Below are 16,191 nucleotides of genomic sequence, written 5' to 3'. Positions count from 1 at the left end.
GAGAGAGAGAGAGAGATATGAATGGATCGTTTGTGACCTTGTGGGACGATTTTGTTGTGGATCGTTCGTTTTTTCTTTTCCTTTTAATTAACAAGTGTAAATACTTCATATATTTAAATAATTGTATTTTGTATTCTTTCACACAGCTTAAATTTCAATATCAAATATTTAGATATTACGTCGTGATTTCCTTATTATAGTATATCTTTTCCAATTTTCAATTTTCAGTAAACAAAGCAAATACAATTTTGGTTCCGAAATCGCCCTAACGGTTTCAAAACTTTTAATGTTTAGATTTTATGACTAACTTCATATGTATTTATCCGTTAAGTAAATGACACTTTCATTATTTCACTATCTAGGGACCATTTATGAGGTTTTCTATTATTATTATTATTTTTTAAGTAAATTTAATCTCTCTCTCTCTCTCTCTCTCTCTCTCTCTCTCTCTCTCTCTCTCTCTCTCTCTCTCTCTCTCTCTCTCTCTCTCTCTCTCTCTCTCTCTCTCTCTCCAATGACCCATCTTCTTACTAAAATTAGTCCTAAATGAACAAACCTAGGGGTGTTGAACGGGTAACTTTTTCGGGTTTCGGGTAATTCGGGTCGGATTATTCGGGTTTTTCATGTTAGAAAAATTACCCGTTACCCTACCCAAACTAAATTCGGGTAATTCGGGTATCGGATCGGGGTTGGGTAATTCGGGTATTACCCGAAATATATGATTTTTTTTTTGAATTTCACCTAAAAATAAATGTAATAAAATAAATACGTCGTGCTTTATTAGTCTTGTTTATATAAACAAACGAGACATAAACGAAGTTACTCAAGTTTTGAACATTGAGATTTTCTACTCAATAATACATGAGATATCAAGTAATTTTTTAACGACTTAATCTTATCTAATAAGATGTTAAAAAAACAAATACCTAAAGATCTTAATTTAAAAGTTTAAAATGTTTAAGATAAATGTAGTCATAAGTTTTGCCATGTTCTAAAGTTTCGTCAAGATAATGAGTTTGTTAGTTATAATAAAAACTTTAACCAAGAAAACAGTTAAATTTTAAAGAACGTGATGATATATAAAAATTACTTTTAATATTGTTAGTGTCGTATTGTCATAATAAATATATTTATGTTTTACAATAATGATAGTTAGTTTAAGCGTGATCAAATACTTGTTATATAGTACAAGCTCTACAAAAAAAAAATTAAAATAATTTGGGTAATTCGGTTATACCCGAAACCCAAAAAATATACCCTTTACCCGACCCGAAAAAATTCCGGGTAACCCGATTACCCGGAAAATTTTACCCGATACCCGATTTACCCGACCTGTTTTACCCGATACCCGAAAAAATCGGACGGGTAATTCGGGTATCGGGTATTTTCGACAGGGCTAAACAAACCCAGATGTACTCAAGCTTCCCCCCAAAAAAATTATAGGTTTAAGTCTTTCCCACTTAGTCTTGCCTCCCTTGTATTCGTACCTCCCATTCACGATTCCTCAACATATAAGAATACATCAGTGCATTTATGATTGTGGATGGATATCTATAAAAATCCAATTCACATCTAGCTTCAATTTCTACATAAATCCACCAACAGAATCAAGAAAATCCAAAAAAAACTATCAATGGTCAAGAAAACTAATTCAAAGGAAGAACATAATTCTACTAATCTTTTGTGATATGTAATATATTTACATGGTTTTCCCATAACAAGAACACAACAAAAAATTGATTTACACATCTTTTCTGAAACCTGGAACTATGAACAAAAGATGAAAACATGAACCATGCTAACTTTGTACATAAAGAAAGAGACCAATAGTGTACCTATTTGAGATTTGAGGACTAAGAACATCGATCACATTGTCACTTTCAGATACCATTCTGCAGACTCACAGGAATGTCATCATCACCATTATGAAATTCCACTTCCCCAAAGTTTCTTAAACTGAAATTATGTTCACAATCATCATCATCAGGAGAATGCGTAAACGAATTTGTTTCCTGTTGATGTACAAACCCCTCTTTTGTCACTCTATTCCTAACGTCGGTCTCCTTCTTGGTTCTCTTAGCCACCATCTTCACTTCTCACAGGCGGCTTCATGCCATATTTTCCAAATTATATCTTCAATATTTTTGGGTTTTGATGCTTGCCTCGTGGGATTTCAGGTTCACAATTATGGATCGTCCCTGGCAGTGCTTCTTCATGGGTCGAGACCGGTTTCTCAGGATGTGATTTAGTGGACAAATCTAGATTTTTCGGTTTTTGGTTTTCTTTATTTATGGGTGTATTTGGGGAAGACGATGAGCAGAAAAAGTTGAAACCCGGATGTTGTGAATTAAAGATTTCATTAAGAACCGTAAATGGTAGAGCTTTGTGTGAGATCTATAGAGCAATTTGGGGGATTTGAATGAGTAAGATTTGGTAACACAATTGTTGCAGCTTCCACTGTTGCAATTTTTTTTAGGATTCCTCCATTGTAAAGTGGATTACCTAGAGAGAGAGAGAGAGATGGGACCCATTGTATATTAAAATAATTATTTTTTTTTCTTTTTTTTAAGTAACAAAAAACTCATAAATGGTTCCTGTAATAGTGAAATGACGAAAATGCACTTCACTTAACAGACAAAACTTGACGGAGTTAGCAATAAGGACCTTTTGTTAAATTTTTTGAAACCACAGGGACCACCCATGAGGTTTTTTTAATTAGGGACGAAACTTCAGATTTTGTGAAACCAAATGGACCATTTATGAAGTTTTGTCAATATTTAATTTAAAAAATCATATTTTTAGATTTTTTTTAATGGATAGTTAGTTATTAGTAGTATCATCAAATTAATTAAATTCTTCAATACCCGGAATAAACTTGAGACCTCCTATCTAAAACCTTGTTCTTGAGTTTATTTAGGGAGTGAAATGGAAATGAATTGAATTAATTTAGAGGGGAAATGTGTTGTTGAGTTTTTTTTTGAGATGGAAGTGATATCTTTGGGACCCTTAATGATTTGTTGTTGACATCTGAAGTGTTTGGCTGATCCCAGGCTAAATTGATGTTTTCAATTAGTAGTCTGAATTCAGTCGTCATAAATCAGGAAATCGAGAAACAAAATCTTGGACTATGAGATTGATTCTAATCCATGTCTCACGTCCATACGATATCTTGTAAAACGAAGGAATAGATGATCACTTATCTTAGGGTCAATGCTTGATTTAAATTAGAGTTCAACAGTGGTTTTGGAAAACACTCTTTGTTGTTTAGTTCAAGGTTTGTACTTGCAATTGTAGTTACGTACTTATCCAAGTGGAAGAATGTTGAATAAAGTGTCTAAGCCAGTAAATAAATTGATATATTGTTGTAATTAGAAGCAAAGTCCTTTTTAGCTTGCCCTCATAACTAGAACCTGATTAAAATGACATTTTATAGATAAATGATGATTTATTAGCTTATTATATGATTAATAAACTAATTGGAAATTGTAAGGAAATAATTTGTTAATATATTATATGATTAATATATTAATTGAAATAGAAAATTGATTTGTTAATTTATTATGATTAATAAATTAATATGAAATCAATTAAATTAGTTAATTATTAATCAGAATTAGTCTGGAATTAATTTAGGATTAATTAGAATTAATTAAAGGTCTAACGGTTGAATTGTAATTGTTCATAATTAAGCAAGGAAAGAAAATTCTAAAACCCATATAGGGGTGAACGAACTTAGGAGGATTTCTAGGGTTTCCAAAAGCCCCCTGGTATTAAATAAGGAAAGGATTTGAATTATGATTAAATATATTATTTAATCATTCAAATGGTGTTTTGTCCCTCAGTTACCTAAACTATAAATAGGATCCTTCGGGACCTCAAGTTCGTTCATACTCTTCCTTGGAAGATACTTTGGCCGAAAATCTCTTCCTTCCTCTCTCTTCTTATCTTCTAGTTCTAGGGTTTGGGTGTTAGCCATTAAAGGCATCATCATTGTTGTGCTAAGTTTTCCAAGACCTACACTACAAGGAGATTGAAGTGATTTGTTTAGTGCAACAAATCAAAGGTATGTAACCCAAATCCCATGATTTCGATTTATACTAGGGTTGTATCATTTTATTTGTTCATTGTATGTTGTTATCAAGGTGTATGACATGGATCTCTTATAGGATGCATGTACTATATTAAATGTTAACTTTTCCGCATTGTACAAATTGTGTTTCCTATAAATCCCATCATTATATTCATAAATTGTTGACCCAACCTAAAAAAAAAAAGAACAGTCATCTCCTTGTATCTTTAATTGTGACAGCCCTAATTTCACGACCAGAAAAAGACTGATTTGCTTATGCTTTTTTTGAAAATCAGAGTATCCTTTTGAAGAAATATGTTGCAGAATTTGTTCCCAAAAATATGATAAGTAATTTATCGAAGCAATTTCCGAAGAAAGGTGTTTTCATTATATTAAAAACGTTGTTTGTCAATACAGTACATAAGCATAAACAGAAATACTACATGCCTTACAACATCTATTATTCTAATGGCCTATAATCCATTGATCTCTCATCAGATCATCACTCTTGTGCTCTATTACCACTACCTGTAATACAAGAAACTGAGTGGGTCAGGCTTGGGAGCATGGTGAGCACATAAGGTTCACAATAATGAGGTTTATTAATTTTGATCAAATCGATCAACTCGATTATCCGTTCTCATTATCCTCACTTCCTGTCCCTAAAGCATTTAAATTAAGGGACCTAGCCTAAGGATTTTCATCGGGACGGACAACACTGCTTTGGGGATTCCTCAGTAATATATGTCAGTAAGGAAACCATGAGGGGGATGGAGTACACCTGGTGAACACATAGTTCAAAAACACCTACAGGTTGCGAGCCTGCCAGCATTCCACTAGACTGTCTAGAATAGTCAGTGGTCGTCATTTATATTCTGCTAGATGACTGGATCAGCTTAAACATCAAGGTCTCTCATCAATTATTTGATCATCTATATCATCTACCCATCTTTACCCTTCATAATTATAGGTATAAAATACCTATACAATTTAAAGCGAATAAAACATGTATATTTTGTTCATCCAGCATAGATATCAAGAACACAGATAATATGCACACATAACATATAATTTATATTAAATATTTCATATCTATGTGTAAGATGAAAGTAACTATGCACTCACTTGTTCAAGTGACAACCCACAATTCGGGCAACGCTTCACTTCTAACAATTTTATTTTCCTTCGACGAAACCTAGTATCATTATCACTAGATTTTAGTCTAATATTTATTGCGCCTAATTATTAGTCGAGCAATATTTTTTTTCTTGTATTATATAAGTGTTAAACAATATTTTTCAACTACTATGTATAGACAAGGGCCAAACATAAAACACCTTAGGGCAGGACCATTTTGACATTTAAGCTGTTCCAGGAATCCAACAACCCTTCAAACTAGATTCCCCATACCGCAAGCAGTTAAAAGGTATTATAATAACACTTTGTATAATTTATAATACTTAGCAGATATATTCTTTATAGGTTCATAATAACGATAATCAGCTTAAACATAAGCTATACTTAAAGTCGGGTAAGCGTAACTCACTTACAATGGAGTTTAGCTAGGAGTCGCGCTCTACAGGGGAAAAACTTATGAGCCGAAAGCTCTTCTTCTCGGAGCCTTCTGGCCCTCCGGGACTCGCCTCTAGCACTTGGGAAGTACTATGGAATGGGAGAGGCTAAGAGAAGTAATTGAGAGAGAAATAATGGGAAAGGTGTGAAGAAAAACGAATAAATGTGCATCTATTTATAGCTGAGGGTTGTGCATACACGGGGCATATCTTCAGAGTACGTTGCGCGTACGAGGGGCAGGTGTCGTAATCCTATGTGAAGCCGTGGAGAGAAAGGGAGGCTCCTGATTCGGCCACGTGTCAGCCTCGCATCAACCCATAATTTATTTAATTTCGGCCACGTGTCAGCCTCGCATCAACCCATAATTTATTTAATTTCTAAATTACGTAACTTTCGCATACAAGCTCTGTTTTTGACGTTATTTATATCCACGCGTAGGTAGCGACATGATCTACAACTCTCGTTTAATCTCTATCGGCAAATTTTTACTTTATTTTTAAAGTTATATTTTAACAAGCTTATAGATATAAAGTCCGTTAAAAATTCATAACTTTGTCATCTGATATCCGTTTTCATCCGTATTTTATATCGTTGATCTCCTATTAACAAGATCTTTGATTCTCGTTTAGATTGTGCCGGCTAAAAATCAATAGATCTAAAATTCAATTTTTGGGCTGCATATTGTTATGTCAAATCTTAGAAAAATCATAACTTCCTCAAACAAAGTCAGATTTGGACGTTCTCTATATGCATGCTCTCGGTTTAACGTATACTACGACTTTCGTTTAGATCGTTAAGGATAAAAAGTATTTTATCGCAAACTCACTTTTTACGACACACAGCGTCGTGCTGGTTTTGTCGCAAAACTTTGTCAGATCATAACTTCTTTGTTATAAGTCGGATTTCTGCGTTGCTTATATCCCTGAAATCCTTGTTGCAACCACTTCAACTTTCTTCATACCATGGTTGCAGAATCGGGATTAATCGGCGATTAATTATGGATTAATCGTTTGACGTTCTCTAACCGTCGAGGATTAGGGTATTAATCGAAAATTTAGGATTAATCGGGTTTGGCGGGATTAATCTGTCAACAAAAGTAAAAAAAAATGTCAAAAACGGTCAAAAAAATTTTAAAGAATTTCAAAAAATCAACTTTTTTTTACTCCAAAATTTTCAAATTTTCAAAATTTCAAATATTACACCAAAATGTTTATATTTTCGTATTTTCAAATTTTCAAATTAATTTTTTTTTTATTTTCTAATTTTGAAGTACTTGTTTCTTAAGCTATATTAATATTTGATTAATTTTATTATTTTATTAATAATTTATGGTCTCCAATTAATCATCACCAAGACCGATTAATCCATTAACATCTGTCGATCGTCGAGCTACCGTCGAACAATTTTTACAACCTTGCTTCATAGAAATTGGGTCTATCTATTATTTTATTTTTAACACATATTATTATTATTATTATTATTATTATTATTATTATTATTATTATTATTATTATTATTATTATTATTATTTTATTACATCGTTATAAGCATGTATATTGCACATAAATCATATAAATCATATAATACTCAAATATTTTTTCTTCATTACTTCAAAATATGTTATAATTGTTGACTCTAACTATTATATCATCATACTAGTGTTTAGCCAGAAACGCGGGCGTTACATCAATCGATGTCACAATTTAAGCACTTTTGTTTCATCCTTAAATTGAGCCAAAAACTTTTTTCCATTTATAGTGAAAACTTTTTTTTGGAAATAAATTAAAATAAATATTAATAATTAATAAAAAGCTATAAAATTAAATAATTAAAATTTAAAAAAAATAGAATATATGATAAGTATGATGATAGAAATAAAATAGACGCTTAATAGAGTCTAATTGAGGAAAATTATGATTAAAGGATCAAAGTTGCCAAATCATGAAAGTTGAGATTTGACTCTTGTTGACTAAATAGAAATTAAAAGACATAAGTTATATGAGGAAAGGTTACTATCTAGTTCCAAGTCAAAATAATGGCCTAAGTGTAAACTTTTGAAGTCAAAGGACCAAAACTATCAATTAGACAAACTTAAAGGGCTACTTTGACCTCTTCAAGACCATATTTATAGGAATAGAAAATTATAGGAAAATATGTGAGAATGATAAATTGCATTAAAACATTGGTAAAATGGTGCCCCTTTAAGAGAAATCATACATAAAGGACCATACGGTAATATATAAAGGAATATAAGCTTGAGGGCTTCTCTCAATTTGGGAGAAACGCAAATTGGAGACGAAGAATAAAGCTTCCATGGACGATTTTAAAGCAATTATTAGTGGACTGGAATGAAGAAATTGGAGAATGATTTAGGGTTTGAATGCAAGAAGGCAACTAAGACTTTACATGGTAAAAACTCACCATCCTCTTTGCTAGAAGTCAATTTCAGGCTTGGGGTATAGACCTAAATCCGAAACATAGATCCCAATATGATGATTAATAGTTGAATATAATCTTAGCTCTTGTATTTGGACTCCTAAACTCCATGGGTTCAAATCCAAATTTATTATTGTAGAGTTTTGTGAGGATTTAGAGCTTAAAGCTTCATATATGGTGGGATTTTCTTGTGAAATGAATTAATTGATTTTATATGATTAGATTTGTTTTTAAAATGGTTTAGAATCAAATCTTAAGTTAGATGATCATAAAACACCATGAAATTAACTACTTGGATTCATAATTATAGTATCTAAGGTTTTAATGGCAACTCGTCTGATTGTGATTATGATTCCAATGGTTTGATTCAAATTTGGATGGAAATATCAATCAATGAGGAACTAGGTCAAGTAATTAGTTAGATTTGGAAGAATAAGTTGTCAGGAAAAGGATTTGGAAGTACATGTGATAAAACGGGTTTTAAGTTGCATAAAAGTCTAGAATCACCCATTACAACCCAAAATTCTAGTGGAATTATATTGTTAATGTTGGAAGCTATTTAGAAATAATTGGTTAAAAGGAAAAGAGAATGTCCATAAGAGTTTCTCTAAATCTCTTGTAAGGCTAAAATGGCTTAACCATTAAGTCATAGGGAATATAGGACTTCAATGAGATTAATTAATGATAATGAAACTTAATTCAAATTGTCACTACTTTGGAGCTCGGGCGGGCCTGAGAATATATCATTGTCACCTAAATTGTTATACTTGTAACTTTTTCATCGGGACTTGGAATCATAATTGGTTTCGCCTATGTTCATATATTTAACATAACGAAGATGATGAAGTAATGAAATTTTAGACTTAGGGTTAAGAGATTAATAAGTGAATTAATGAATCACTTAATAGAGTTATGATACACCTTTTGATGCTATTAGGTGAATGAAGTTTGTCCAACCTAAAATTCATGGTAAATGACTTTTGATGACGTATAATGACTTATGACTAGTGATGGTATCCTAGAAAATGTATCACATGCATGCAAATCTAGCTACTTTGTATGTGGATATATATATATATATATATATATATATATATATATATATATATATATATATATATATTCTAGTGATGGTATTCTAGACAATGCATCACTTGCATGGAAAGTTAGCTAACCTTGTATACAAATATATGAGTGAGCATATATCCTATTTATGACTTCGAGGTTCCATTATAATGTTTAGTTAGGATGTGCTACATTAATTAGATACTCTCCCATGATAACAATGTGAGGCACTTTTTACTTTCTGACTTTGTGACTTTATGACATGTGAAGTTGAGCATATAAGATTGACAAGGGAAAAGGGTTAGAAGCATCATGTATTGCATCTATCTTTTTATAACTCTAATATAAATATTTTGATTATTACTTTATTGACGATATTTTGATTATAACTCTAATAGGGATATTTGATTATGAATCTAATGATGATATTTTAATTATGATACTTGATTACGATTTTAATGATGATATTTGATTACGACTATAGTGATGATATCTTGATTATGACTTAACGACGAGTAGTGAATCATGAACTTTATTTAAAACGACTTGTGGTATAAGAGCCAAACGACAAAAGGACATATCGTTATGGTCGTACATTTTCATGGGGTCCATAGAAGTGAGGACTAACTGGTGGGTTGCCGCAAATTAAAGGGTGATTTGTTGATGAATGCTCTACCTCCATTGAAGGAAGTATCTGTTGGGTTTTGGTCATAAGACATCCTATGTGCTCATACAAACCCTAATGCTTGGATCTAGGTTTCTCTATTATACATGCTTTGAATCCAAGACTATAAACCCTAATTCTAGCATATGGGAATCAATATTAACATATAATTAGGTTTATAATATTACCTTGATTGTTATGTAGCAATAACAATCCCAATTCCTCCTTGAATTGACTTTGGAAGGCTTAGAGTCACAAGTGTCACTCCTCTAATGGTTCACAAACACCATAAGAAAGAGGATGAAGAGGAGAGAGGATGGAGGCTGCCCAAAACATGTTCTAACCCTAGAAAAGAAGTTCCCCACGTTTTTGAGCCTTAAGGGTTCTATATATAGTGAGGCTATTAGGGTTATCTAACAAGGAAACCCTAATTTGGTTGTTTAAGCCCTAAGCAACCCATAGACTCCTTTAATCAAGCCCTTGGACGATTTCCTTATGGGCTTCCCATAAGAATTCGTTCACCTCTTGATTTAAGACAATCCATGGCCCAAATTGCAATTATCTTATAATTACAATTCCAGTCCCTTAAGTTTAATTAATCTTTTTTAGTCACAAAACTAATTACCAATTAATTATTGACTAATATTAATTAAACAATATGATTTCCCCTTTAATATATTATTCCCATAATATATTAATAAATCATATTTAATCCTTTCTCTCCATAATTCATCCTATCAAGTTGCTTTGGTGAAGGCAACCCAAAAGGACCATGCACCATCGGGTCAAGTACATACCAAAATAGTTATGGACTTAGACACTAATCCAACAGTCTCCCACTTGGATAAGTCTAATAACTATTATGCGTATAACTTCAGATCCTGATCTGCAATCGTAGCTTTCCAAAGCTGTTGTCAACTCTGATCCTATCAGATACGTGTGTCCTTAGATAAGGGATCATATATTCCTCCATTCTAGATATCATATGAGATATGATTTCAAATCATTCTCTTTGTACTATATCTCGATTCCCGATTTATGACGACTGACTAATTGAACAAATCAAATTAGCCCTAGCCCGGCCGAGCATTTACGTTTTTCATCACTAAACCATCGAGGGGCCCAAAGATATCGCTTTTATCCTACTTTGAATAAAAGGAACGGATAAACTTTGATACAATGCTTGCTTGCACTCACGCACCGAATCACACACAACAATATGTTTTATAACACCAAGTTACTAGTGCGTTTACATATTATCAATGTGCAACCGATTTGCAAGATACAACTCACACATCTCGGTTTCAAGAATATAAGATGTTATCGTCTCACCAATCACTCGTGATACAATTCATGGAGTGATCCAAGTGAGCGTGGGTTTAGTCCAATGCTCAAATTCATATTCATAAACACTCATGAACGTTGCATCAAACATTTGCTTATGTCTAATGCTCTTTAGACAATCCACACACCATTTCACGACAGTCTTCATTCATATCTACTTCCAACATATGAACGACTGTGGCCCGTTTGTATAATTCGATTATTCTTAATAAACTCAATTATTCTGGAAGTCAAAACATGCAAATGTGAAACACAAGAATAATACTAATCCCATATGGCCTCAATCCTTTGAGCATAAATAAAACACCTTTTATTTATCACCATATCAATTACTCATTATTTGTCGTTTCGGGTAATCAACTTCTTTGTAACAGCCCAAAATCTCAAGTATTGTTAAGTTGCATTTTGGGGGTGTTTTAAAGGAGAGACTCGACGAGTTGGAGCCAGACTCGCCGAGTAGGGTCGCAGGTTTGGTCGCGGGTTCACGACTGGACTCGACGAGTCCAGATATGGACTCGGCGAGTCGACGCTATTCAGCGGAAACCCTAGCCGTTCAGTATTGGGTCGTATATAAGGGTTATTATGCCGTCATTTCACGACTTTGGATCGATTGGGAAGAACCCTAGGCGACTGGGGCGGCTAGAGCAAGCTTGAAGGCCATTGGTGACCTTGAAGGAATTGTGGTGCAAGGAGGAGAAGGGTTTTAGCTAAAGGAACTGCAGGGAGTTCGAGTTCTGAAGTTTGGGGACATGGAAGGTACATCATTCAGGTAATAATTCGGATTACATTCTCCTGTGATTGATGTGTATATAGATTTAGGGTTTATGGGACCCATTTGGAGTCTAGATGGATTGTTGTGTTGTTATTCAACGTTTATAACCTTGTATTAGGACCCTTAGAGGTCCAGAAGGTCCCATGTTTGTATATTCGAGAATATATGTATCTCAGGAAGCAGTTCGATCGACTGCATGGCGTAGACTCGCCGAGTCGGATGATCAGACTCGGCGAGTAGCTTGATGATTCACTGGGACTCGCCGAGTTTGTTCTTCAGACTCGACGAGTAGGGTCGGGGTGGCCCCGCGATTCTTCCAGGAGTAACTCGTCGAGTCAAAGAGGATACTCGACGAGTAGAAGGGGACTCTTAGTGGATTGAAGGACGACCAGACTCGCCGAGTCGCCAGGGAACTCGCCGAGTCCAGTCGAGCTGACAGTGGGCTGTTGACCAGAGTTGACCGATGTGATTTCTTAGGGTCAGTTAACGTGGGAGATAGAAGTATTAATAAGGGATATATGGTGTTACAGGGAGCTTGTAGCTCGGAGGATCAAGTGCAAGGGATTTCAGGAGTTGCTATCTTCCAGTGTCCGCGAGGTGAGTCTTCTCACTATACTGTACCCGGATTGGGTTTGACTGTGTGACCGGAAGGTCGGATATGTTATGTGATATGTATGCTATATGTGGTAAGTTAATTGTGATGTGTGTTATGTATGATATGTGGGCCGGAAGGCAATATGTTATGGGCCGGAAGGCGATTATGTTATGAGGACCGGAAGGTCAGGGCCTGGAAAGGCGTATGTGCGTAAGTGTATATTGGGGAACTCACTAAGCTTCGTGCTTACGTTGTTTATGTTATGTTGTTTCAGGTTCTTACAGTAACGTGGGATGGCAACGGTTCGATTGTACACACCGAGGAAAGAGTTGTATTTTGGAGGATCCTGGTTGTCTATTCAAATGAAAATGGAACTATGTTTTGTAATTCGAATATGAATAAGATTTAAACAAGTGTTTTAATATTAAATTGATTATTTAAATGAAAAATTTTTCTTTGAAAACCAGGGTGTTACAATTGGTATCAGAGCCTTGGTTTGAGGGATTCGGACGCGCCTACAGGTGAGTCTGGACTCAAACTGAGGAATTAAGAAAAAAAATTTCAAATAAATAGTTTTCTAAAAGTGAATAAGAGTTCAAAGAGAAAGCAAGAAAGAGCAGTGTGTACAATCAGCCAGAGCCAAACGGTGATTTCCCAAAATACCCTTACTTTTGTATTATGAAATATCTATTATGCACTTTATGAGACATTATTGCATGCTAGAGACAGGCTAGGTATTTCACATCTTAGGACTAGAGTGGCCTGATTTGTGATGCCTTAGTCTAGGGTTTGCTGTTATATGTGCGTTATGCTTTTGTGTGTATGTGATGAGTGAGGGTATCTAGTTAGAACGCACGAGGGGTAGAGTTACAGAGTACAGTGGTACTTCCGAGGATGAGCCGAGAAGGTGGAGCTATCACAGCTAAGGAGTCCTATGTATGCTTCGATGCTCGAATGCTGCTTGCTTCGTGCTTTGTGGGGTTCTCGATGATGGGAGACAGCTACTAAGTGAGTATGACGATACTCAGGAGGTAGATGTTTGGCATCATCAGGAGCTCTTCAGCAGCTGATAGCAAAGAAGTGGGAGGACGGCGGAATGGGCTAGAGATTAAACCTAGCCAAGATGGGTGCGCGGGTAGAGTAGAGGATTTCGCTGGGGAGCGAACATGCAAGATGGGATTGGTGAAAAAGAGCAGGTCGATCAGCTATTTAGGAACTCTGGGATGGTCCGTGTGGAAAGTATGGGTAGATGTGGCAGGTAGTATGGGCCCGTACTACTGAAAGCAGAGGACCCATACTTGATACAGGGAGCATCCTAAAGGTCCTAAGGAACAGATTGAAGAGTGATGTTATGGTCCGGGCACCATACATCGGAACAGATTGAGATGGATGTTGTGGTCCGAGTGCTATACGTTGGAGCAGATTGGGGAGTGGTGCTATGGTTCAGGTACCATACACCGAAGCATGTTGAGGAGGGATGTCATGGGATGCATACCATGGTTCGTAGTGGATGATGCTTGTGGCTATCTTGTTATCCGATTATGACCGATGAGGTAGAGATTGGACGCTATGGGTTTCAGGCCTGTAGACCATGATTGAGTACGGAGAGGCGTTCCTCGAGGGGAAAGACAAGTGCCTATCAGAGTATTTTGGTAAGAGTCAAAGACAGGGGAGAATTTCAGTTGAGTCGAGCAATCAGACGACAGAGGAGAGGTCACCTTTTTGGGTGGGTAGTGTCATTTATGCTCGTGTGCAAGACGCGAGAGGTCTGGTGTTTCAGTTCTGGATTTGGGAGTACACCCTGCAGGTAGTTATCGATAATGACTTCCCTCAGAGCATCAGGTAGTGGGTGTACCGCGAGACAGAGATTTACCGTGAACAGACAGTCAGTTGGGGCTGAGGTAGTCGAGAACCACACCACACCTAATTGAGAATAACAGGTTGGGTTATAGTGGTAGCAGTGAAGAGTTCAGACGGGTTCTGCAGTGCGGAGAGTTGTCGTCTATGTTGAGAGTAAGTCCCTGTCCTTGGGACAAATCCGGCGTTGGATACGGATTGATGAGCTGAGATGAGAGGAACGATGATGCTGCGGTGCAGTCTGCGAGCCAGATATGTTATCGAGCAGTGCAGGTGCTTAGTATTAGATCAGTATGGGATTTGGAACGAATAGAGGCAGCCGTGATGAGAAGTTCTTGGAGAGTTAGCTAGAGGTTCAGAGTATAGGGGATTGATTGACTCCATAAGGGGAGGGACTATCGGGTGTTGCACAACACTTTTCTGGAGCAGATACGACTTCGCTGGTGAAAGATAGTCGTGGGTTGATTGTATACTAATTGGTGTTGGTTCGAACCCTAGTGGGGGAGAACCGGGTGCAGTATGTAAGAAAGCAAGAATTGTCAGGAGTAGTAATAAGTGGAGTATAGAGATGCAGTAGGAAAGCATGAGACCATAGGTGTCGATGATCGAGTAAAAAGGGGTTACATCGGAGCTTGCGGGTCCGGTGGTGCATGCCGCAAGTGCGGAAAGGAGGGGCACTGTGCACGGGATTGTTGGCAGTCAGTGCCAATTCGGGACTTGAGGAGGACAGGATGGAGCGGAGCCCCAGAGGGCTCAGGGTCGTGTTTATCTGCGTACGACAGAGGGAGACGGAGCAGTGCCGGAGGCAGCTGCGGGTATGATGTTTTCATGATGTCTTAATTGTCTTGCATTGATTTGGCGTATTGTTTGTGCTGGTATCTTGTATGGATTTCGATGCGGTATTCGTTGTTTCGCGGGTCTGGCATGGTTATGGATTGGTGCTTCAGGTTTTCGCTTTGGCATTCGTTGTTCCCTGATGGTTGGGTATGGTTATAATTGGTGTTTTAGTGTCAGTGGTCTTGTGCGGTTTTCGATGTGGTGTTCATCCTTTGGGCAGATTGTGAGTTTGGTTATGGGTTATTGTCGCGGATTCCTTTGATTATCGTCCGTGGGGGGTTGTTAGGGGAGATGCGGCACTGGGTTGATTGTCGGGTAGCATCTACAGTCGTGGAGTGGATGATTGAAGGACTAGATTCTTGTGAGTGGGTTGATCAGGGAGGAGGTGTGTTTTGCTGAGGGTTGCTTGTGCTTGTGGGAAGCAGTCAGTGTGTAAATGTTCTCTTTGTGCAGGATTGTTCTGTAAGGTCGTTAATGACGATCGGTGGCAGTTAGTCAGTGTTTTAGTGGGGGAGAATTAGAAAATTCTCCGGGAGATCGATGAGTATGTGAGGGTGCTTAGCTGTTGGGATTCAGCAGTGTTTGTCAGCGCAGAGTATAGGCCGACGAGAGCGAGTGTCAGGTATGCGGGGCGGGATACAGACCTAGGACATTTGACTGTGGAGGCCTGAGAGAAGGCCGGGATCAAGCTTGAGTAAGTAGCCGGGGTTATGCGATCAGAGTATTGGTATGTTGAGGTACGTGATGGGTTGTACTGCGTTAATCCCACGGGATTTATGTTGTGCATGTTTCTAGAGTTGGAACCGGAAGGTTCCCAGAGTTCGAGCCTGAGGGTTCGTAGAGTTGGGTGTACGGACCCACAGAGATATAGCCTCGAGTGGCTAGTATGTGTTATGAGGGTCGGTCCAGTCATGCTGGAGACTCTGTTGGTATTGCTGGATCAGTTTGAGATTGCGGATTGTGTATGTTGCAGTGTGATT

This window comes from Lactuca sativa, chromosome 9 (genome assembly GCF_002870075.4).
Source record: "Lactuca sativa cultivar Salinas chromosome 9, Lsat_Salinas_v11, whole genome shotgun sequence".
NCBI lineage: Eukaryota > Viridiplantae > Streptophyta > Magnoliopsida > Asterales > Asteraceae > Lactuca > Lactuca sativa.
The sequence above is the reverse complement of the archived record's forward strand: the minus strand, read 5'-3'. Positions refer to the sequence as shown.